Consider the following 23,575-nt stretch of genomic DNA (forward strand, 5'->3'; position numbering starts at 1 on the left):
CTGGACTTGTGTGGTCAGGGCGAGGCTATGCATGGGGCTGGGGGTTGTAGTGTTGGGCACAGGGCTGGGATTTGTAGTGTCGGGCACAGGGCTGGGGTTGTAGTGTCAGGACGGGGCTGGGGTTGTGATGGGGCTGCGTGCATGGAGTTGGGACAGGGCTGGGGTTGTAGGGTCAGGATGGGTCTGGGTTCATAGCATCAGAACGGGGCTAGGGTCATACTGTCAATACGGGCTGCGGTCATGAGTACGTGTGATTAGGAGAGGTCAGGTGGGACACAGGCAGAGTGAGGATGAGATTGGTATCCGCGGGCAGGGTGAGGAGCTTGCTTGGGCTTAGGAAGGGATGTAGTCAGAGGGGTTGGGTCAGGAGTTAGGGGTGTTAGTGACCCACAGCATTCTCATCTGGACAGGCTCATTGATTACAAACTTTCCCCTCCCTCTGGCTGTCGTCTCTGCCATGAGGGGAAATCTCCTGTCAACCTCCATCCTGTTAAGTTCCCTCAGGATCTCCTGATCACTCTCAGGAGATCACTCTCATTCTTCTAAACCCTAACGGAAACAGACCCAGTCTGTCCAACCTTTCCTCATAAGACTGCATCAGTAGCACCTGTCAAACCCATGATCTCTATCTAAATGGAAAAAGACAAACCCCTTCATCCCAGGAATTAGTCGAGTGAACCTTCTCTGAATTGTTCCCAACGTAATTATACAAATGTAGAAACTAGGAGCAGGAGGAGGCCATTCAGCCCACAAACCTGCTCCACCTTTCAATTTGATTGTGGCTGTTCATTCAACTCTGTATGTAGTTCCCATTTTCTCCCCATACTGTTTGAACCCTTTTGCCCTCAGAACTATATCTAACTCCTTGAAACATTCAATGTTTTGGCCACAGTTGCTTTCTGTGGCAGAGAATTCCTCAGCCTCACCACTGTCTGTGTAAAGACATTTTTCCTCATCTCAGTCCTGAATAGCCTACCTAGTATCCTTAGATTGTGACCCCTGCTTCTGAATTCCCTGCTCATCTGGAACATCCTTCCTATATTTCTACCTTGTTTAGTCCTGTTAGAATTTTATAGGTTTCTATGAGATCTCCCCTTATTCTTCTAAACTGCAGTGAATATTGTCCTAACTGATCCAGTCTCTCTTTATATTATCAGTCCTGCCATCCAAAGAATCAGTCTGGTAAACCTTCATTGCACTCCCTACATAGCCACAACATGCTTTCTCAGATAAGGAGAAAACTGCACACAATACAACTGAAACAAAACCTCCTGACTTCTAAATTCCAATCCATGTGTAATAGATGCCAACATTCTGTTTGTCTTCCTAATCATTTGCTGCTCCTAACTAACTTTTTTGTGATTCATGTACCAAGACATACAAATCTCTCTGTATCTCCAAGTTCTGCAATCCCTCCCCATTTAAATAATTTACTCCTTTTCTACTCTTCCTGCCAAAGTCAACAGCTTTACAAGTTCCTACGTATGGTTCAGTTGCCAAACTTTTGCATATTAACGTAACCTATTAATAACCCTTTGCAGACTCCTTATGTTCTCTTCCTATCTATCTGTATGAACATCAGTAAATTTAACAACTATACATTTGGATTATCATCCTTTCTCTACCTCCTGTTAGCTAATCAATCCTCTACCATTGTTAATATGTTAACCACAGGCTCTCATTTTTTTTGTAGGGGCACCTTATCAAATGCCTTGTGGAAATGCACACTGTATGCACCGTGATCCTCAAAGAACGTTTCACAAAACTATGTAGACTTTGCCTGATTGCATTGAGGCTTGCTAAGTATCTTGTTGTAACCTCCTTAATCAAAGATTCCAGTGTTTTTCCTATGACAGATGTTAGGCCAACTAGCTTGTAGTTTCTTGCTGTCTGTCTCCCTTCAGGCAATCTGATAGAAGTTTACAAAATTGAGAGACATGGATAGAATGGATATCTGGAGTCTTTTTTCCCAGGGTGGAAATGTCAATTACTAGGGAGCATACCTTTAAGGTAAAAGGAGTTAAGTTTAAAGGAGATATGAAAGGCAGGTTTTTTACACAGAGGGTGGTAAGTACTAGGAATGCGTTGCCAAAAAAGGTGGTGGAGCCAGATACAATAGCAACATTTAAGAGGCATCTTGACAGATATATGAATGGCCAAGGATTAGAGGGATATGGACCACGTAGAACTGAAAGGTTTTTATTTTGAAAAGGCCTCATGTGTTGATGCAGTCTTGGTCGGCTGAAGGGACTGTTCCTGTACTGTACTGTTCTTTGTTTTTTTGTCTGTCTGCAGATATGAGTGTGTTGGCACAGGCACAGGCCTCATGTCACACTGGTTTGCCATGTCTGGACTTCTGTGGAGGAATCTTTGGTTTTGTAAAAGACATAAGCCAGAGTTACAGCTTGGCAAATGCTTGTTCAATCCTGCAATTTGCATATTGTGTCTTGGATCTTTGATACTGCGAGATATGGAGATAAGCTTGAACATCATTAAAAAGAGATATGGGGTTGAAGTTTTTCACTTTGGCTCCATCAGGGGCAGCACAAAGTGATTTGAGGGTATTTAATTGATTGATTTGATTAATTGTCACATGTACCTAAGTACAGTGAAAAGTTTTGTTTGCAAGTAGTACAGGCAGATCATAGTAAGCAAGGACATACAGATAATAGGATGAAAAGAAAACTAGGACAGGGTAAGTCATGCAGCTTACACTGTGCACTAGGCATGATCACATTAATAAGATCAGCATTATTTGAAGTTGGACAGTCTATTCATCAGTCTAATAACGGCAGGGAAGAAGCCGTTCTTCAACCTGCAGGTGTGTGAGTTCAGGCTTCTGTATCTTCTGCCTGACAGAAGAGGTTGTAGGAGATGAATGTAGGGATGGGATGAATCTTTGATGATGTTGGCAGCCTTTCCGCGGCAATGAGAGGTGTAAATGGAGTCCATGGATGGGAGGTTGGCTCCCGGGATTTATGCATAAAACACAGAAAGCTAACACACAGCGGCAAGAAGTAATCAGAAAGGCTAATGGAATGTTGGCCGTTATTTCAAAGGGGTTGGAGTATAAGAGCAGGGAAGTCTTGCAACAACTGTACAAGGTGCTGGTGATACCACATCTAGAGTACCGTGAGCAGTTTTGGTCCACTTATTGAAGGAGATATATATTAGCATTGAAGACAGTTTGGAGAAGGTTCATTCGGATGATCCCTGATATGAAGGGATTGACCAGTGAGCAAAGATTAAACAGACTTGGACTCTGCTCACTGGAGATTAGAAAATTTTTCTGCTTTTATTTCTGATTTCCACCATCCACAGTTCTTTTGTTATTTTTGTTTAGGACTAGAGGACATTGTCTCAGAACAAAAGGGTCTCAATTTAAGATTGAGACAAGGAAGAATTTCTTCTCTGAGGGTTGTGACTGTTTGCCCACACAGATCTCTGTTGCAATGAGTTCTGAGGCTTTCTGTATATTTAAGGCTGAGAGAGGTGAATTCTTGATCAGTCAGTGAATCAAGGATTACAGAAAAAGTGCAGGAAGTATTCCTGAGGAATGCCAGATCAGCCATGATCCTACTGAATGGTGAAGCAGGCTTGAGGGGCCAAATAGCCTACTCCTTTCCAATTTCTTATGGCCATATGGTCCAGTATAGACAGGCAAGCAATTAGACTTGAAAAGTGAACACCAATTTATATAGCAGGTGAAGAAGGTGGGACTGTGGGTCGGCACAGAGGTGCAGGAGGAGCTGTTAATTGTCAACCTTAGCGGGGAATGCAGTGAAACTGCCAATCCCTATAGTCCTTGCCTCAGTGGGCAAGGTGTTGGGCACAGACAAATTCCTGTTGCCTATCAAGAACAATGCCCCATGTCTGAATATCTGTCATTTCTGCCAAACACCAAGCACATCAAACTGCAAGCCCAACTCAAAATCTGAAATTCATTACTTTCTTTTTTGTAAAACACAGTCAGGATTAATCATTAAATGCTCTTCAATAGCAAAATTATGTATTCTGGTGAAATTATAGGGGGAGCTTTAATCTATATCTAGTCCCATGCTGTTCCTGTCCTGAGAGTTTTTGATGGGGACAGTGTTGAGGGAGATTTTCTTTCAGTTTACTTTCCATTTAGAAGAGAAGAAAAAGTTTTACTTTCTGTTTAGTTTCAATTTAAAAGAGTACAGAGAAATTTTCTCTGTTTCTAACCCTGTGCTGCATCTTTCCTGAGGATATTTGAGGGTGTCAGTGTAGAAAGAGCTTTGCTCTTGGCTGAAAAGATTGGAACATCATATACTTTTCACTTTTGAAGAGCAGAGTTATAGAATCATCGAGATGTACAGCATGGAAATGAACCCTTTGGATCAACTTGTCCATGCTGACCAGATATCCTAAATTAATCTAGTGCTATTTGCCAACATTTGGCCCATATCCCTCTAAACCCTTCCTATTCATATACGCATGCAAATGCCTTTTTAAATGTTGTAATTGTACCATCCTCCACCTCTTCCTCTGGCAGCTCACTACATACATGTACCACCATCTGTGTGAAAAAGTTGCCTCTTAGGTCCCTTTTAAATCTTCCCCCCTCTTAGCTTAAACATATGCCCTCTAATTTTGGACTTCCCTACCCTGGGGAAAAGACCTTGACTATTCACCCTATCGATGCTCTATATGATTCTATAAACCTCTATCAGATCTCCCCTCAGCCTCTGACGCAACATGGAAAATAGCCCCAGTCTATTCAGCCTCTGTTTATAGCTCAAACCCTCTAACCCTGACAACATCCTTGTAAATCTTTTCTGAATACTTTCAATTTTAACAACATCTTTCCTTTAGCAAGGAGACTAGAATTGAATGCAGTATTCCAGGAGTGGCCTGACCAATGTCCTGCACAACTGCAATATAAAATCCCAACTCCTATCCTCGATGCACTGACCAATAAAGGCAAACATGCCAAATGCTTTCTTCATTATCCTGACTACCTGTGACTCCACTTTCAAGGAACAATGAACTCCAAGGCCTCTTTGTTCAATTTCGCTTCCCAAAGCTCCATCTACTCTTTTAAACTGAAAGCAAAACCTCCTCTTCATTGCAAAGGAACAAATTTCCAGTAAGTCCATCACTACGGAGCCTCACACGAATGGAACAGTTTAAGAACTGAAGAATAGATAAGGGAAGATGGTGTTGGAATGGGAATGTTAAGGAATGGTAATCCAAAGACCCAGGGACCCAGGTTCGATTTCAACCTTGGGTGATTGTCTGTGTGGAGTTTGCATGTTCTCCCCATGTCTGCGTGGGTTTCTGCTGGGTGCTCTGTTTCCTCCCACAGTCCAAAGATGTGCAGGTTAGGTGGACTGGCCAGGCTAAATTGCCCGTAGTGTTCAGAGATGTGTAAATTAGGTGGATTAGACATGGGAAATGCAGGGTTACAGGGAAAGGGTGGGGGGATTGGTCTGGGTGGAATGCTCTTTGGAGGGTTGGTGTGGACTCGAATTGCCTGCTTCCCCACACTGTAGGGATTCTGAGATTAAGTGTATAAGTCCTGTCCTGATGTGCTGTACCAAAAATGTAGCACCTCACATTTATCTAGATTAAACTTCATCTGCCACTTGGCCCATCGGCTCAGCTAATCAGAGAGAGCTTTACTCTGATCTAACTCCATGCTATACTTGTCCTGGGAATGTTTGATGGGGACAGTGTTGATGGAGCTTTACCTTCAGTATAAAAGAATAGAGAGATTTTCACTCTGTTTCTAACCCATTGCTGCAACTGTCCTCTGTGGGTTTGACAGTGTAGAGGGAGCTTTGCTGTCAGTTTAAAGGATTAGAGATGCTTTATTATCAGTTTAAAAGAGTAGAGAGTGTTTTTTTTCTGTATCTAACTCCATGCCAAGCTGCACTGGAGTATTTGGGGTTAAGGAGCCCATATAAACATTGATACAAATTGTGTGATGCAATTGGGGGGAACTGGGACTGGAAAATACAGATTGACAATCAGCTGCAGCAGCGATTAAACATTGATTGGAAGAGAGGGTTTTGCTGGTCTTGGAGAGGGAATTTTAACTCTTTTGATTTTGGTTTGTAATCACATCCTGATTTTTTTACATGAACCATAGGTTGGTGCATCTTTCCTTGTATCGGTTACTTTGTAATAGCTTGTGATAGTTTCTTTCTGAGAAAGCATTTACCAAATTACCTGTAGGTCTGATCAGAGACCTGTCAGTGTGTTACGTGCTGCCTTCACATTTATAACCTGGAATAACTGTCTATTTTCTTTATTCGTTCTTGGGATGTGGTTGTAACTGGCAAAGATGTCCATTTGTGGCCCATCCTAATTGCCCGTTGAACTGACTGGCTTGCTTGGCCATTGCACAGGTTGGCTAAGAGTCATCCCCATCACTGTGGGTCTGGAGTCAGGTGTCGGCAGATTTCCATCCCTAAAAGGCAGTATTGAATCAGGTGGATTTTTTCAACAATTGATGATCACCGTTGCTGAGACTAACTTCAATTCCTGCTTTATTAACTGAGCTGTCCTGGTGAGAACCCTGTTTAAAAGATTGTTAACCTGGGCCTCTGAATTACCATTCCTTAAAATTCCCACTCCAACACCATCTGCCCTTATCTATTCTTCAGTTCTTAAACTGATCCATTTGCGTGGGGCTATGTAAGGATGGACTTACTGTAAACATGTTCCTTTGCAATGAAGAGAGAGTTTTGCTCTCAGTTTAAAAGAGTAGATGGAGCTTTACTCTGTATCTAACCCCATGCTGTCCCTATCCTGGGAGTGTTTGATGGGGCAGTGTCAAGGGAACTTTACTTTCAGTTTAAAAGAGTAGAGAGAGTTTTACTCTGTATTAGCTACTTGGATACAGAACTGGCTCGAAGGTGGAAGACAGAGGGTGCTGGTGGAGGGTTGCTTTTCAGACTAGAGGCCTGTGACAAGCGGTGTGCTCTACTGCTTTAAGTTATTTGGATGTGAACATAGGAGGCATGTTAGTAAGTTTACACATGACACTAAAATTGGAGGCATAGTGGACAGCGAAGAAGGTTACCGCAGCATGGAATGGGATCTTGATCAAATGGGTCAATGGGCCGAGGACCGACAGATGGAGTTTAATTTAGATAGATGTGAGGTGCTGCATTTTGGAAAGGCGATCAGGGCAGGACATACACTAATATACACAGGACATACACATACATTAATGGTAATGTCCTGGGGAGTGTTGCTGAACAAAGAGACTTTGGAGTGCAGGTTCATAGTTCCTTGAAAGTGGAGTTGCAGGTAGATAGGATAGTGAAGAAGATGTTTGGTATGCTTGCCTTTATTGGTCAGTGCATTGAATATAGGAGTCGGGAGGTCATGTTGTGGCTGTCTAGGACATTGGTTAGGTTACTATTGCAATACTGCATGCGGTTCTGGTCTCCCTGCTACAGGAAGGATGTTGTGAAACTTGAAAGAGTTCAGAAAAGATTTACAAGGATGTTGCCAGGGTTGGAGGGTTTGAGCTGTAGGGAGAGGCTGAATATGTTGGGGCTATTTTCCCTGGAGTGTCAGAGGCTGTGGGGTGACCTTATAGAGGTTTATAAAATCATAAGGGGCATGGATAGGTATTTAGACAAGATCTTTTCCCTGGGGTGGGGGAGTCCAAAATAGAGGACATAGGTTTAAGGTAAGAGGGGAAAGATGTAAAAGGGATCTAAGGGGCAACTTTTTCATGCAGAGGGTGGTGCATGTATGGAATGAGCTGCCAGAGGAAGGGTGGAGTCTGGTACAATTGCAGCATTTAAAAGGTATATGGATAGGAAGGGTTTAGAGAGATATGGGCCAAATGTTGGCAAATGGCACTAGATTTATTTAGGATATCTGGTCATCATGGATGAGTTGGATCGAAGGATCAGTTTCTTTGCTGTATATCTCGATGACTCTATCTTAACCCATGCCATCATTGGAGGATTTGATGGGGACAGAGGATTTCCAGCACAATAGGAGGCCATTTAGCCCATCTGCTGATGTTTCTGCTGCACGTGAGCCTCCTCCACCCCCCTCTTCCTCTCACCTGATCAGCATGTCTTCCTATTCATTTCTCCCTTGTGCATTTATCTCCTTTCAATGTATCAGTATTGTTCCCCTTGCCCACACCTGTCAGAGTCAGTCCACATTGACCTCACTCTCTGGCAGAACACATTTTTCCTGAATTCCTAATGGGATTTATTAGTACAGGGCTCCAGGCTGTTCAGCCTTGTACTCCATTAACGGTGTACTCCATGTATCTGTAAGGACCTTCCACTGATGAATCTAATCACTGTGTGCTCTGTATATCTGTAAAGACTTTACTGATGAATCTATCAGCCTGCTCAATATATCTGTAAGGACATATTGATGAGCCTACCAGCATATGCTCTAAATATCTGTGAGGACTTGTATGTATTGTTCTGTTAGCCATGTTCTATATATCTGTAAGGACCTTGTATTGATTCATCTGTCAATATGTGCTCTATATATCTGTAAGGATATTTGTATTGATAAATCCATTGGTTTGTGTTCTAAATATCAGTAAGGACCTTATTTTGAAGAGTTTGTTGATGTGTAAGGACCTTGTATTGATGACCCTCCAGTGTGGACTCTATTTATCTGTAAGGACCTCATATTGCCGAGTCTATCAGCATATGCTGTATATATGCCATAAAGGCGTTGAATTGATTGGTCTACAAGCGTGTGCTCTCTATATCTTAAGAACGTTGTATTGAATAGTTTATCAGCGTGTGCTCTGTTGATCTGGAAGGATCTTGTTTAGACAAGTGTCAGAGTGCTGTATACATCTGTAAGGACCTTGTATTGATTGGTTGATCAGCGTGTGCTGTACATATCTGTTAGGGGATAGTATAGTCAAGGCAATTGATTCCCTCTGTGGCCAGGATTAAGGATCTTGAAAGCTTTGTTGCCTACCTGGTACCCAGATTCTGGATATTGCAAAAAACTAAAGAACTGCAGATACTAGAAGTTAGAACCATAAACAGAAATCACTGGAAAAACTCAGTATGTCTGGCAGCGTCTGTGCGGAGAAACCAGAATTAACATTTTGGGTCCAGTGATCCATCTTCAGGCTGTCTCATTGGGCTATGGAGGCACTTGGAGTGGGAGGAGAAAGATCCAGTTGTGATGGTCCACACAGGTACCAATGATATAGATAGAAAGAGGAAAGAAGTTCTGTTGAGGGAATATGAGGAGTGGTGGCTAAATTAAAAAGGTAATAATTTCTGGATTAATATCTGAGCCATGAGCAAATCAGCAAGTGTCAACAAAATTAAAGAGGGAAACATGTATCTAGAAGATTGGTGTGGGAGAAACAGATTCAAATTCATGGGACATTGGCACCAGGACTGAGGAAGGAGGGAGCTGTTCCAATGGGACAGGGTCCACTTGAATCATGCTGGGACCAGCATTCTGGCGAATTGCACAACTGGGGCTATGGATAAGGCTTTGAACTAAATAGTTTGGGGGCGTGGTCAGTTCCGTGGAAAATTATGGAAGAAGTTAAAGGGCAGGGAGGCTCAGCAGAGGTTATTAATGTTTCCAGAACAAGTAATAGGACAGAGAGTATGGAAAGGCTCAGAAATCTAACTTCAGTCACAGCTGATAAGGAGCAGCTATAAGTAAAGTGCCAGTCAATGCATGACTAATGGTGTTGTATTTAAATGCACACAGAATACGAAACAAGGTAAATAAGGTTGTAGCACAGAATGAAATTGGCAGGTATGATATCATAGGTATCACAGAGATATGGCTGTAAGGGGATGCCTTGTTAGTAAGAAACGAGATTAAATCGACAGCAAGAAGTGATATAGAGTCCAAAGGTGTAGAATCTGTGCAGAACGAGTTGAGGAACTGCAAAGGAGAAAAAAACCATGATAGGAGTCATGTACAGGTCCCCTAGCTGTAGTCAGGATGTGGGGCAGAAAATAAATCAGGAAATGGAAAATGCATGTGAGAAAGCCAATGTTACAATAATCATGGGAGCTTCAATATGCAAGTGGACTGGGAAAATCAGTTTGACAGCAGATCTCAAGAAAAGGAATTTGTGGAATAACTATGAGAATTTTTTTTTTGGAAGAGCTCATGGAACAGGTATTTCTGGATTTGGTGCTATGTAAGGAGGCAGCCTTGATTAGGGAGCAGAAGGTGAAGGAACCCCAAGGGGACAGGGACCATAATATGATAGATTTCATCCTGCAGTTTGAGAGAGAGAAGCTTGAGTTAGATGTAACAGTATTACAATTGAGTGAAGGTACAAAAACTTGAGGGAATCGCTGGCGAGACTTGATTGGAGGGGAGCCTAGCAGGGAAGACAGTGGAGCAGCAATGGCAGGAGTTTCTGGGCTAATTCAGGAGGCACAGCAGAAATCCATCCCAAGGAAGCAGTAATATATTAAGGAGAGATTGAGGCAACCATAGCTGACAGGGACAGCATAAAAGCAAAAGTAAAAGCATAGAAATGTGGTGAAGATTAGTGCGAAGCCAGATTGGAAAGCCTTTAAAAAACAAATAACGAAAAAAAAATAAAGTTTTTATGGGTGGCCGGGGTGGGAGTGGAGAATAAGAGTAAACTAGCTAGCGATATGAAAAAAGATTGCAAGAGTTTTTTTTAAATATAAAAGGTAAGAGAGAGTCAAGGGTGGACATTGGCCCACTGGAGAATGAAGCTGGAAAAGTAGTAATGGGGCACAAAGAAATTGCAGAGGAATTCGATAGTAATTTGCATCAGTCTTCATGGTGGAAGACGCCAGCAGCATACAGAACTTCACAACAGGTAAGTGCAGTGGCCACCAAAGGATAAGGTGCTGGGAAAGTTGACAGGTCTGAAGGTGGATAAAGCACCTGGATCAGATGGACTACACCCTGAGTTCTGAAGGAGATAACTGAGAAGATTGCAGAGCCATTGGTGATGATCATTCAGGAATCAGTGGAGTCAGTCTATGCCCGCCACCAATAAGGGAGAATCTAACCACTGCCCCTTGACATTCAGTGGTGCTACCATCACTGAATCCCCCACCGTCAACATCCTTGGAAACTCAGCTGGACTCACCACATAAACACAGTGGCCACAAGAGCAGGTCAGAAGCTAGGAATACTGCGGTGAGTAACTGACCTCCTGACTCCCAAAACCCGGCTATCATCTACAAGGAACAAATTATGATTGTGATGGAATACTCCTTGCTTGCTTGGATAGAGTGCAGCTACAACAACACTCAAGAAGCTTGACACCATCCAGGACAAAGCAGCCACTTGATTGGTACCATAGCCACAAAAATCCACTTCCTCCACCACTGACGCTCAGTAGCAGCCATGTGTGCTGTCTACTAGATGCACTGCAGAAATTCACTATTTATCCTCAGACAGCACCTTCCAAACCCATGACCTCATCCATCTAGAAGGACAAGGGCAGCAGATATGTGGGAACATCACCACCAGCAAGTTCCCCTCCAAGCCAATCACCATCTTGACTTGGAAATATATCGCTGTACCTTCAATGTCACTGGGTCAAAATCCTGGAATTCCCTCCCTAATGGTAGGTGGACTTCAGTGGTTCAAAAAGGCAGCTCACCACCTTCTCAAGGGCAACAAGGGATGGGCAAGAAATGCTGGCTAGCCAGTGACGCCTATGAATGAATAAAAGATAGACTGGGGTTTGCTGTTTGCTAATCTGTCTTTACATGAGGGTAAAAGCACAGAGAGCAGCACTGCAGGGAAACATATTGAGATAACACAGTGTGGAGCTGGAGAAGCACAGCAGGCCAGGCAGCATCAGAGGAGCAGGAAAGCTGACATTACAGATTAGGACCCTTCTTCAGAAATGGGGAGGGGAAGGGAGCTCAGAAATAAGTAGAGAGGAGAGGTGGGGCTGGGGAAAGTAGGTGGGATGGTGATAGGTGAGTGCAGGTAGGGAGTGCTGGGGATTGGTCAGTGGGGTGGGAGGGACGGATAGGTGGGGAAATAGATGGACAGGTTGTGTCAGGTCAAGGAGGTGGGGATGAGAGGGAGGGTTGGACATGAGATTAGGCTGGGGGTGGGGAGATTTTAAAACTGGTGAATTCCATGTTGAGGCCATTGGGCTGTAGGCTTCTGAGGTGGAATATGAGGTTTTGTTCCTCCAGTTTCTTGGTGGTGTTATTGTAACACTGGAGGACGCCTAGGATGGACATGTCACCCAGGGAGTGGGAGGGGGAGTTAAAGTGGTTGGCGACCAGAAGGTGTTGTCATTTGTATGTACAGAGGACAAAGGGGATTCTGTCTTTATTTTTGTTGGGACCTGCATGGGCCCCAAGCTACGCCTGCCTCTTCGTAGGATACGTGGAACAGTCCCTCTTCTGCTGTTACACTGGCACTATTCCCCACCTCTTTCCCTGCTACATTGATGGTGGTATCGGTGCTGCCTTGTGCTCCCACAAGGAGCTTGAACAGTTCATTAACTTTACTAACACCTTTCACCCCAACCTCAAATTCACCTGGACCATCTCCGATACCTCCTGTCCTTCTTCGACCTCTCTGTCTCCATCTCTGGTGACCGCCTTGAAACTGACATCTATTTCAAGCCCACCAGCTACTTGGACTACACCACCTCTCACTCACCTTCCTGCAAGAATGCGATCCCCTACTCCCAATTCCTCCACCTACGCCGCATCTGCTCCCGAGATGGGGCATTCCACTCCCGCACATCCCAGATGTCCTCCTATTTCAAGGACCGTAACTTCCCCCCTCCGGTGATTGAAAATGCCCTCAACCGTATCTCTTGCGTTTCCCGCACTTCTGCCCTCACATCCCCTTCCCCCAACAAAAATAAAGACAGAATCCCCTTGTCCTCTGTATGTGACAAACGACAACACCTTCTGGTCACCAACCACTTTAACTACCCCTCTCACTCCCTGGGTAACATGTCCATCTTGAGCCTCCTTCAGTGTCACAATGACACCACCTGCAAACTGGAGGAGCAGCACCTCATATTCCACCTCGGGAGCCTATAGTGCAATGGCCTAGACATGGAATTCACCAGTTTTAAAATATCCCCACCCCCAGCCTCATCACATGTCCAACCCTCCCTCTCATACCCGCCTCCTTGACCTGACACAACCTGTCCATCTTCTCTCCCATCTATCTGTCCCTCCCACCCCACTGACCAACCCCACCACTGCCTATCTGCACGCACCTATCACCATCCCACCTACCTTCCTAGAGCCCCACCCCTCTTCTCTATTTATTTCTGAGCTTCCTTCCCCGTCCCCATTTCTGAAGAAGGGTCCCAACCTGAAATGTCAACTTTTATGCTCCTCTGATGCTGCCTGGCCTGTTGTGCTTCTCCAGCTCCATACTGTGTTATATCTGACTCCAGCAGTTGCAGTTCTTGCAATCTCCCAGGGAAAAATATTGGTGTGTTTTTATAACTGAGAACAGGAGCTGAATTGGAATCAGAAGGTGGCTCAAACTGAAATTGGTAACCATTGAGGATGGAACGATGAAGCAATAATATGTAGATTTTGGGAGATAGCAGCTTCAAGATCTGTCGTGTTCAGAACTGTTGTAAATTATACACATACAAAAGAATGTTGCATACTCTTTCAGTACCAGACTTATTTTCTTTTACCTGCTGCATGTACTGCACATATACATGAACTGACACTGAAGCACATAATCACAGAGCTGGACAATACCAGACAAGAGTGAATCAATCCTTTTTGTCTGCTGTGTGTACTGCACATGTACAGGAGCTGATACAGTCATACATATGTTGTAGCTCCCCTTTATTCGCTGTGTGTAAGATCTGGAAGGCTGGATGATGAAGGGGCCAGAAGTGAAGGATAGGAGGAGGGAGTGTGGGTGCCTTTGTTAATCTGAATTAGTAATCTCTCACTGGAACTGAATCATTACTGGAGACTCTAGCTCATTCCTGACTGTGAACATAGTGTTCTCCTGCCCCTCAACAAGCTTCTCCCATCATTCATTTATTGCAGACACCTCACAGAGAATCTCTTTTTTTGAGGATGTGATGTCCCATACATTTTCTCTACGTTAATTCTTGTGAAATGGATATTTTTAGCCTGGTTTGAGCTTTCAGTATTGGCTATTCTCTCATTTCACTTACCCTTCCCAGAATTTACACTGCAGTCCCCTCCCTCTGTTTTCACTTTTTGTGTTGATACAATTCACTTTCTTCTCACCTCATTAGTCACTTCCACTCAGCTCAGTCTGTCCCCTGCTTCATCCCTAACTCTTTTTATTCTACCTTTTTCCCCTCACGTCTCCTATAACCTTTCTCCTTTCTATCCTCTCTATTCTGTCTTGTCATCTCTCTCTCTTCCCCTCCCTCCCTCTCTCTCCCTTGGTGTTTTTGCTTTCCCCTTCTGGTTTATCTCTCTGTTTTTCTTTCTTCATCCTTCACCCCTCACTTCACTGCCGTTTCCTTCCTTTTTGAATCCCATTTAATTCTTAAAACCTCCATTCAATCCTTCACTCCCATTCCTCATCCTCCACGCTCACTTTGAATCTTGAGAACATAATAAATAGAGGCAGGAGAAGACCACTCAGCCCCTCGAGCTTGGTCTGCCATTCAAGACTATCTGGCTGAACAATATCTTTGTGGCATCGTTGTGCCCAGTCCCCTGGTCCCTTCATCCCCTCAATGGCTGGAAGTCCAAAACTCTATGCGACGGAGAGAATTGTTAAGATTTCCCAAATTTTTGGCCGAATGCTTTCACAGAATGGCAGTACAGTGAGAGCATGGAAAGAGGCTACTCTGTCCCTTGTTTCTGTGCTAGGTCTCTGCAAAAGCATCTCCTCTCATTCCATATGAGGATGAGTGCCCTCATGTAGTCATGTAAAAGTCGTCTTCTTGCATCCAAGTTCATCGGGTAATAGGGAATGCAATAGAATGTTGGTCTTTATTTCAAAGGGAATGAAGTTTAAAAATAGGGAGGTTTTGCTAAAACTATACAAGGCAGTAGTCAGACCACAGTTGGAATGTTGTGAACAGTTTTAAGCCCACCTGGATTCAGAAGGACTGTAGCAGCACTGTGGTAAAATTAAAGCAAAGGTAGAGCTTATTTAACACACTTGTAAATTTGGGGGATGTGATTCTTTGCAACACACATGCTGCTTAATATACAAGACAAAATCAAATTGAAAAGGATACAGAGATTACTCAATTTGTAACCAGTTCAGTATAAAACAACCATGGGATACTGAAGGAGCAAATTACTGCAGCTGCTGGAATCTGTACTGAAAACAAAAAATGCTGGAGATCGCAGTAGGCCAGGCAGCATCCATGGAGAGAAAGCAAGCTCATGTTTTGACCCTAATGACTCTTGATCAGACCTTGCTTCTCACAGATCACAGAATTCCTACAGTGTGGAAACAGGTCATTTGGCCCAACAAGTCCACATCGCCCCTCCGAAGAGCATCCCACCCATATCCATTCCCTTACCCCTGCATTTCCCATGTCTAACCCACTTAACTTAAACATCCCTGGACACTACGGACAATTTAGCATGGCCAATCCACCTACCCTGCACGTCTTTGGACTGTAGGAGGAAACCGGAACACCCAGAGGAAACCCACACAGACACAGGGAGAACGTGCAAACTCCATACAGACAGTTGTCCAAGGGTGGAATTGAACCCTGGTCCCTAGTGCTGCACAAATGGAATCCAAAGTCCATTGGAGCTGGAAATCCTTTGCGCATTTGATTGGTTGTCTACACATAAGTTCATGGGTTGTAGACAGACTTTTATCTTTTAACATTTCTACAAAGGTCTTCCGAGGAATGTTGGTGATGTAACTTCTGCTTCGCAATTGGAAAAGAAATAAAAGTTTGCCTGGCAGATAAACAACTGTCTTTGGCACATCTCCGAGGTTAAACAGAAAGTCAAACACATCACACAGTGTGGGAGTTAACACAGTGTGGAGCTGGAGGAACACAGCAGGCCAGGCAGCATCAGAGGAGCAGGAAAGCTGACGTTTCGGTTTGGGACCCTTCTTCAGAAGAAGTGTCAGCTTTCCTGCTGTGTTCCTCCAGCTCCACGTTGTGTTATCTCTGACTCCAGCATCGGCAGTTCTTACTATCTCTGACACAGTATGGGAGTAACTTGCAATTCTTTTCTGTACGACATTATTCTTGGAGGTCATTAGTCTCTGGGGCAGTGTGGAAACACATCATTTGCTCCATTGAGTCCACATTGACCCTCTGAAGTGTATCCCACCCAGACTTACCCTGCTTTTACCATGGTTAATCCACCTAACCTGCACAGCTTTGGACCGTGGACGACCTGGAGGAAATCCACATAGACGCAGAGAGAATGTGTAAATTCCACACGGACAGTCGCCTGAGTAGAATCAAACCTGGGTCCCTGGTGTTGTGAGGCAGCAGTGATAACCAGTGAGCCCGCAGTTTATAACACAGTAGCTAACATTCCAGACCCATGAGAAAATATGAGGTTTTCATTATCTAACTTTCTTTGACATTTGGAGAAGCTTCTTGAAATTACCACTTAGTCTAGTCATTTGCTTGTAGATGCCAGTTACATATTAAAGTTAGTTTTTAATTCACTTTGGACAGCATTAAATGGTGGAGCACAGAACAAGGTCTTACCAGTGAATCCCACTCTCCTCTGCTCTTTATCCTGTATTCCTGTAACTTCTTTCTCTTCAAATATTTTTCCAATTTTCCCTCTTTGAAACTTTATACTGCATCCCCAAGGCCTTTGTGTCCTATTGGGAGTGCTGGGCCCAGATTTGGGGGCACAGTCTTCCAGCTGAGGCTTCCCCAGTGGATTTATGGTAGTTTAAGAGGACTCCCTTTGTTTCGTGGTCTGTTTCTATTGACCAGTTTTGTCCTGGAATCTTCAAAGATTTCTGCATCATTTAACCCCTTCAGCGTGATCTCCTTCTTAGCTTTGAAGATAGGGATTGGAGGGAGTGTGTGGCATAAATACCAGTGTGGATTGGTTGGGCCAAATTGCTTGTTTCTGCACCATCTATCCTTTGTAAATACACAAGAACAAGAGGAATACATCCAACCCCTTCGGCTTGTTCTATCATTTAATTCTGCCAACTGTGCCTCCATTATCTCCAGACTCAACTGCTGTGTCACACTCCTGGCTTGTCTCCTCAGCGTTATCTTGAGGTTATCCAAAACTGTGCCCCTGGGGTCTAACTCAGGCCAAGCCCTATCGATCCATCTGTGCTCCACGACCTCTATGGCTTCAATCTACCCCTATCTCTGTAACCTCCTCCAGCTCTTGGTTGAACAACATCTTGACTTTAAACTTCCCCTCCTTGTTTTCAAATTCCCCCTATCTCCCTGACTGTCCTCTGAGATCTCTGTGCTCATCCAATTGCCTTGCTAAATGTCACCCCTTTACTACCAATCATTTCAGATACTTGCTAAAATCTCCATTTTGATCCAGGCTTTTGATCTCCTGTCATAGCCAGCTCCCTGTCTGGCTGGGTGTCACATTGAGTAATATGACACCAGAGAAAGTTATGATGAACTTATGTAAAACGCTTGTTAGACCTCAACTGGAGCATTGTGTACACTTGTGGGCATTGCATTATAGGAAAAATGTGAATGCATTGGAGGGGATGCAGAAGTGGTTTGCAAGAGTGGATTCAAGGATGAGACATTTTGGTCACGAGAATATTTGGAAAAATTGGGGCTGTTTGGAGAGAAGAAGGCTGAGAAGTTTGATACAGGTTTTCCAAACAAGTAGAAGAATTGACAGAGTAGATAGGGACAAGCTGTTCTTGCTCGTAAAAGGATTGAAAACAGAGGACATAGATTTAAAGTGATGGACAAATGAAGCTAGGGTAATGTGGGTAAATCTTGTTCACACACACTGTAATTATGGTATGAAATGCACTACATGGAAATGTGGTGGAGGCATGTTCAATTGAGGCATTCAAGAGACCATTTGATGATAATGTAAATGGAAACAATAAGCAGGGTTAGGAGGGACGAAAGGCAGGAGAGTGGTATTAGGTAATGATGTTCATTTAAAGAGCTTGTGCAACACAATGGGCAGAATGGCCCCTGTCTGCACCATAATAATTGTGATTATGTGAAAAGCTTTGGAGGCATTTTGAGGTCAAAAGAAGCTGAGTTTTTGTTGGCGTTGCCTCCCCGCCTGGATTTTGTAACTGTTATTAACCAAACCATTAATAACCAAAGCAACGAACCGTTCCTAGATTCTTAGTGCTTTTACTGTGTTTAGTGGCATTGAGCATCTTCTTTTCTCCACTTCCAAGACTCGTATTTCCCCTGGAGCAGGTTGCCAGCCGCTATAATTTGAAGGGTGCTAAATCCACATCCAGTGGGACAAATGGAGAGTCTCTCCCATCTTGGCAGGAGTGATTTTAACACTGAGCTGTGGCAAATGGATCCCAGAGTAGGATTTGACTCTGGGGCTTCTGATTCAGAAGCAGGGATGCTCCCTCCTCCTCCTCCCCCACGCCCTCACTGCTAGCATCATCATAGACATGTAAAAGATGCAGGGCAGGATGGTGCATGCAATAAACAACATTCTAAAGAAAGCTAAAGATTGAACAGAGCTTTGAATGAAATGACACTAATCCCACTTTAATTAACAAAGGCAGAAAGTTGAAGTTGATCCTTTGTCAGATGTTCTGTAAGGAAATGAGATTGAACAAAAAGCTTTTTTTATTTAAGGCGAGGCTTGAAAGCAGGTATTCCAGATTACGGGAGAGTATCCACAGCGTAGATTTTTCACTGAGAGCAGTTTTGCTCAGTCAGATTGCAGAGAATTGGCAAAGGGACCCCTGATAGAGACTGTGTCACTGATAGTCACTGTGATATGTGAACATGTTGACCGAGAGGGCAGTGGAAGCACATTTAATGGGGATGTTTAAAAGGAGGAAGGGGTATCAGAACCACACTAGAATGGAGAAATATTTGCAGGGATAAAGGGATAAGCTGTGGTGGATGGGCGAGTTGGACTGATTGAGTAGCTCAGGCACAAGCACGATGGGTTGAATGGTCTCTTCCTGTGACCAGAAGATGCTGTGACTTTGTTTAGAGTGGGCCAGTCTCTTCTGAGCGCTCTGAGTTTTTTGAGGCTCTGCTGTGGGAGGCCAGGCATGTGGTGCTGCTGTGATACCCCTCAAAGTGTAATTTCCTGAAGAAGGGTCTAGGTCTGAAACGTCAGCCTTCCTGCTCCTCTGATGCTGCTTGGCCTGCTGTGTTCATCCAGCTCTACACCATGTTTCACTATCCATCGGTTTCTACTTAGAACCTACTTTATGATTGAGCTTCCACAGCCTTCTGGAGGAGAGAATTCTGAAGATGCACCACTCTCTGAGTGAGAGAATTTCTACTCTTCTCAATTCTAAACGGACTGCTCCTTAGTTTGAGGTAATGTCCACTGGCTCAAGAACCGTAAGCCAGGGAAAGGTCCTACCGTGTCCACCTAATCATCTCAGCCCCAGGACAAATGTGAAAGAGGTCATCGGGGAATGTCCTAGGCCTCTCCATTTTAGCAGCTTCAATAATTACCTTCCTTCTACCATGAGATCAGAAGTAGGGTGTTAGCAGATTACAGCATTGCTGCCTTTCCAGGTGGAAATGGTCATGGCTTTGGAAGGTGCTGTCTCAGGATCTTTTGGTGAATTTCTGCACTGCATCTTGTAGGTAGTACATACTGCAGCTACTGAGCATTGGTGGTAGAGGGAGTAGATGTTTGTGGATGTGGTGCACATCAAGCAAGTTGCTTTGTCTTGAATGGTATTGAGCTTTTTGAGTGTTGTTGGAGATGTGCTCATCCAGGCAAGTGAAGAGTATTCTATCACCCTCCTGAGCCTTGCGGATGGTGGGCAGGCTCTGGGGAGTCAGGAGGTGAGTTATTTGCTGCAGGACTCCTACCCTCTGACCTGCTGTTGTAGCCACTATATTTATATGGTGAGTCCAGTTGAGTTTCTTGCCATGATAACTCCCAGGAGGTTGATAGTGACCGATTCAGTGATGGTAATGCCATTGAATTAACTAGGAGAAGTTGTGAAATTGTCTCTTGTTGCAGAAGGTCATAACAGAAACAGGGCTGAGAGAAGGGCAGGACTGGCAGCTCAGTGTTCCAGGATATAGAAGCTACAGGCATGACAAAAGTACAAGTAAGCAAGGAGAGGGAGTTGCCCTTTTGATAAGGGAGGACATAATGACAGTACTTAGAGAGGATATTATTAAGGGGTCGTCAAATGAGGCCATATGGTTAGAACTTAGAAACAAGAAGGGGATGGTCACTCTGTTGGGATTGTGTTAGAGACCCCCAAATAGCCAGTGGGTTCTAGAGGAGCAGTTATGTAGAGAGATTGCAGGTGCCTGTTGGAATAAAAGAGCAGCATTGGTTGGAGATTTTAATTTCCCCTGTATTGACTGGGCCACCCAGAGTGTAAAAGGCCTGGACAGGGTGGAATTTGGTAAATGTGTCCAAGAAAGTTTCCTAAATCAACATGTAGAGGGCCCTACTCAGTTGATTCCAGATTTGAGAGGGTTGGTTTATGAGGAGAGACTGAGTAGACTGAGATTATACTCATTGGAATTCAGGAGAATGAGGGGAGATCTTATAGAAATTTATAAGATTATGAAGGGAATAGATAAGGTGGAGGCAGGGAGGTTGTTTCCGCTAGCAGATGAAACTAGGACTACAGGGTATCGCCTCAAAATAAAGGGAAGCAGATGTAGGACTGAGGTCAGGAGGAACTTTTTCACCCAAATGGTTGTGAATCTGCGGAATTCCCTGCCCAGTGAAGCGGTTGAAGCTACCTCGCTGAATGTTTTTAAGGCAAGGCTAGATAAATTTTTGAACAGTAAAGGAATTAAGGGTTATGGTGAGTGGGCGGGTAAGTGGAGCTGAGTCTCAAAAAGATCAGCCATGATCTTATTAAATGACGGGGCAGGCTCGAGGGGCCGGATGGCCTACTCCTGCTCTTAGTTATGTTCTTATGTACTCAGGAGGGTGCAACACTGGACTTACTCTTAGGAAACGAGGTCGGGCAAGTGAATGAAGTATCAGTCAGAGAGTGCTTTGAGTCCAATGACCATACCTCTCTTAGTTTTAATATTGTTATAGAAAAACATAGGACAGGTCTACAGGTTAAGTTGCTAAACTGGAGCAGGGCTAATTTTGGGGCCATTAGGCAGGATCTAGCAGAGGTCGACTGGATGAGTCTGTTTGAAGGAAAAGGAATGACTGGTAAATGGCAGTCTTTTAAAAGTGTGATATCAAGAATCCAGGGACAGTATATCCCTGTTAGGGTGAAGGGAAAATCTGGCAGGTTTAGGGATCCCTGGCTGATGAGGGATATTGAGGCTCTGGTCAGGAAAAAGAAGAAGACATACATTGGGTTTAAGCTATGGGGCTCATGTGAATCCCTAGATGATGATCAAAAATGTAGGAGTTCACTCGAGGGAAATGAGAAAAGCAAAAAGAGGATATGAGACGGATCAGGCAGATAAGGTTAAAGATAATCCCAAGAGGTTCTATAGCTACATTAAGAGTAAAAGGGAGGCTAGGGAGAGAATAGGTGCCCTTAAAAATTAGCGTGGCTGTCTACGTGTGGAGCCACAGGAGATGGGGAGATTTTTAATGAATATTTCTCCCCAGTGTTTACTGAGGAAGGAATCATGGATGCTCCGGAAATAAGGGAAACAAGCGGGGATGTTTTGGACCACATGCACATTACCAGAGAGGAGGTGTTTGTGGCCTTAAATTGCATTAAGGTGTATAAATCCCCTGGGTCTGATCAAGTCTATTGTCGGATGTTGTGGGAGGCTAGGGAAGAAATTGCAGAGGCCGTTGCAGAGATTCTTACTTTGTCTTTAGTCACTGGTGAAGTTCAGGAAGACTGGAGGGTGGCTAATCTTGTTCCATTCTTTAAGAAAGATAGCAAAGACAAGCCAGGGAACTACAGGCCAGTGAGCCTGACATTAGTGGTAGGCAAATTATTGGAGAGAATACTGAGGGACAGGATCAACCAACATTTGGATAGTCATGGTCTGATTAGGGATAGTCAGCACGGATTTGTGCACAGGAAGTCATGTCTGACAAATCTTATTGAGTTTTTCAAAGAGGTAACCAAGAGGATGGATGAGGGTCGGGATGTGGAGTTTGTCTATATGGACTTTAGTAAGGCCTTTGACAAGGTCCCGCATGGCAGGCTAGTCATGAAGGTTAGGTCACATGGGATCCAGGCAGAGCTAGCTAATTGGATTCACAATTGGCTTGATGGTAGGAAGCAGAGGGTGATGGTTGAAGGTTGTTTCTTGGACTGGAAGCCTGTGACTAGTGGTGTACCACAGGGGTCAGTGCTGGGACCTTTGTTATTTCTAATTTACATAAATGATCTGTATGTGAATATATAAGGCATGATTAGTGAATTTGCAGATGGTACCAAATCAAGAGGTATCGTTGATAGTGTGGAAGGTTATCAAAAGTTAGAGAGATCTTGATCAGATGAGGAAGTGGGCTGAGGATTGGCAAATGCAATTCAATACAGATAAGTGTGAGTGTTACACTTTGGAAAGTCAAATCAAGGTAGGACTTATACAGTAAATGGTAAGATCCTGAGGAGTGTTGTGGAACAGAGGGACCTAGGAGTACAAGTACATAGTTTGTTGAAAGCAGCATCACAGGTGGACAGGATGGTAAAGAAGGCATTTAGCAATGCTGGCCTTCATCGGTCGAGGCATTGAGTATAGGAGTTGGGACGTTATGTTACAGTTGTATAAGTCTTTCGTGAGGCCGCACTTGGGGTATTGTGCACAGTTTTGGTCACCCTGTTACAGGAAAGACATAGTTAAACTGGAAAGTGTGCAAAGAAGATGTACGAGGATGTTGCCAGAACTATTAGGCCTGAATTATAGGGAGAGGTTGATCAGGATAGGACTTTATTCCTTGGAACGTAGAATGAGGGGTGACCTTATTGAGGTGTATGAAATCATGAGAGACATAGATAGGATGAATGCATATAGTTTTTTTCTGAGAGATGGGAAATTGAAAACTAAAGGTTTAAGGTGAGAGGGGAAAGATTTATGAAGGACCTGACGGGCAGCTTCTTTACGCAGAGAGTAGTGCGTATATGGAATGGGCTGCCACAGAAAGTGATTGAGGCAGGTACAATAGAGACATCTAAAAAAAATTTGGATAGGTACATGGATGGGAAGGGTTTAGAGGTATGTGGACCAAATGTAGGCAATTGGAACTAGCTGAGTGGTCACTCTGTTATAGGTTATATGGTCAGCATGGACCAGTTTGGGCTGAAGTGCCTGTTTACATGCTGTATTACTCTATGAATTTATGACTCATTGCCAGACACTTGCATGAATGTTACTTGCAACCTTTGAGCCGAAAGCTGCATTTAGGCATGGACTGCTTCAGCTTCTGAGATGTCACAAGTGTTTCTGAACATTGTGCAAAATTTGCAGAACACAAAAAGCTGGGTGGGAGAGTGAACTGTGAGGAGGATGTAGAGATATTGTAGTGTGATTTGGACATACTGAGTGAGGGGGCACATGCATGAC

At 43.9% G+C, this 23,575-nt stretch overlaps 1 protein-coding gene across 4 annotated transcripts in view; it reads left to right on the top strand.

The window, feature by feature from the left end:
• Window positions 1-23,575, top strand: part of LOC109923069 (neuroligin-1-like) — a 266,531-nt gene that overhangs the window by 60,930 nt on the left and 182,026 nt on the right. The window lies entirely within an intron of this gene.

Source organism: Rhincodon typus, chromosome 45 (assembly GCF_021869965.1).
Source record: "Rhincodon typus isolate 14 chromosome 45, sRhiTyp1.1, whole genome shotgun sequence".
Lineage (NCBI taxonomy): Eukaryota > Metazoa > Chordata > Chondrichthyes > Orectolobiformes > Rhincodontidae > Rhincodon > Rhincodon typus.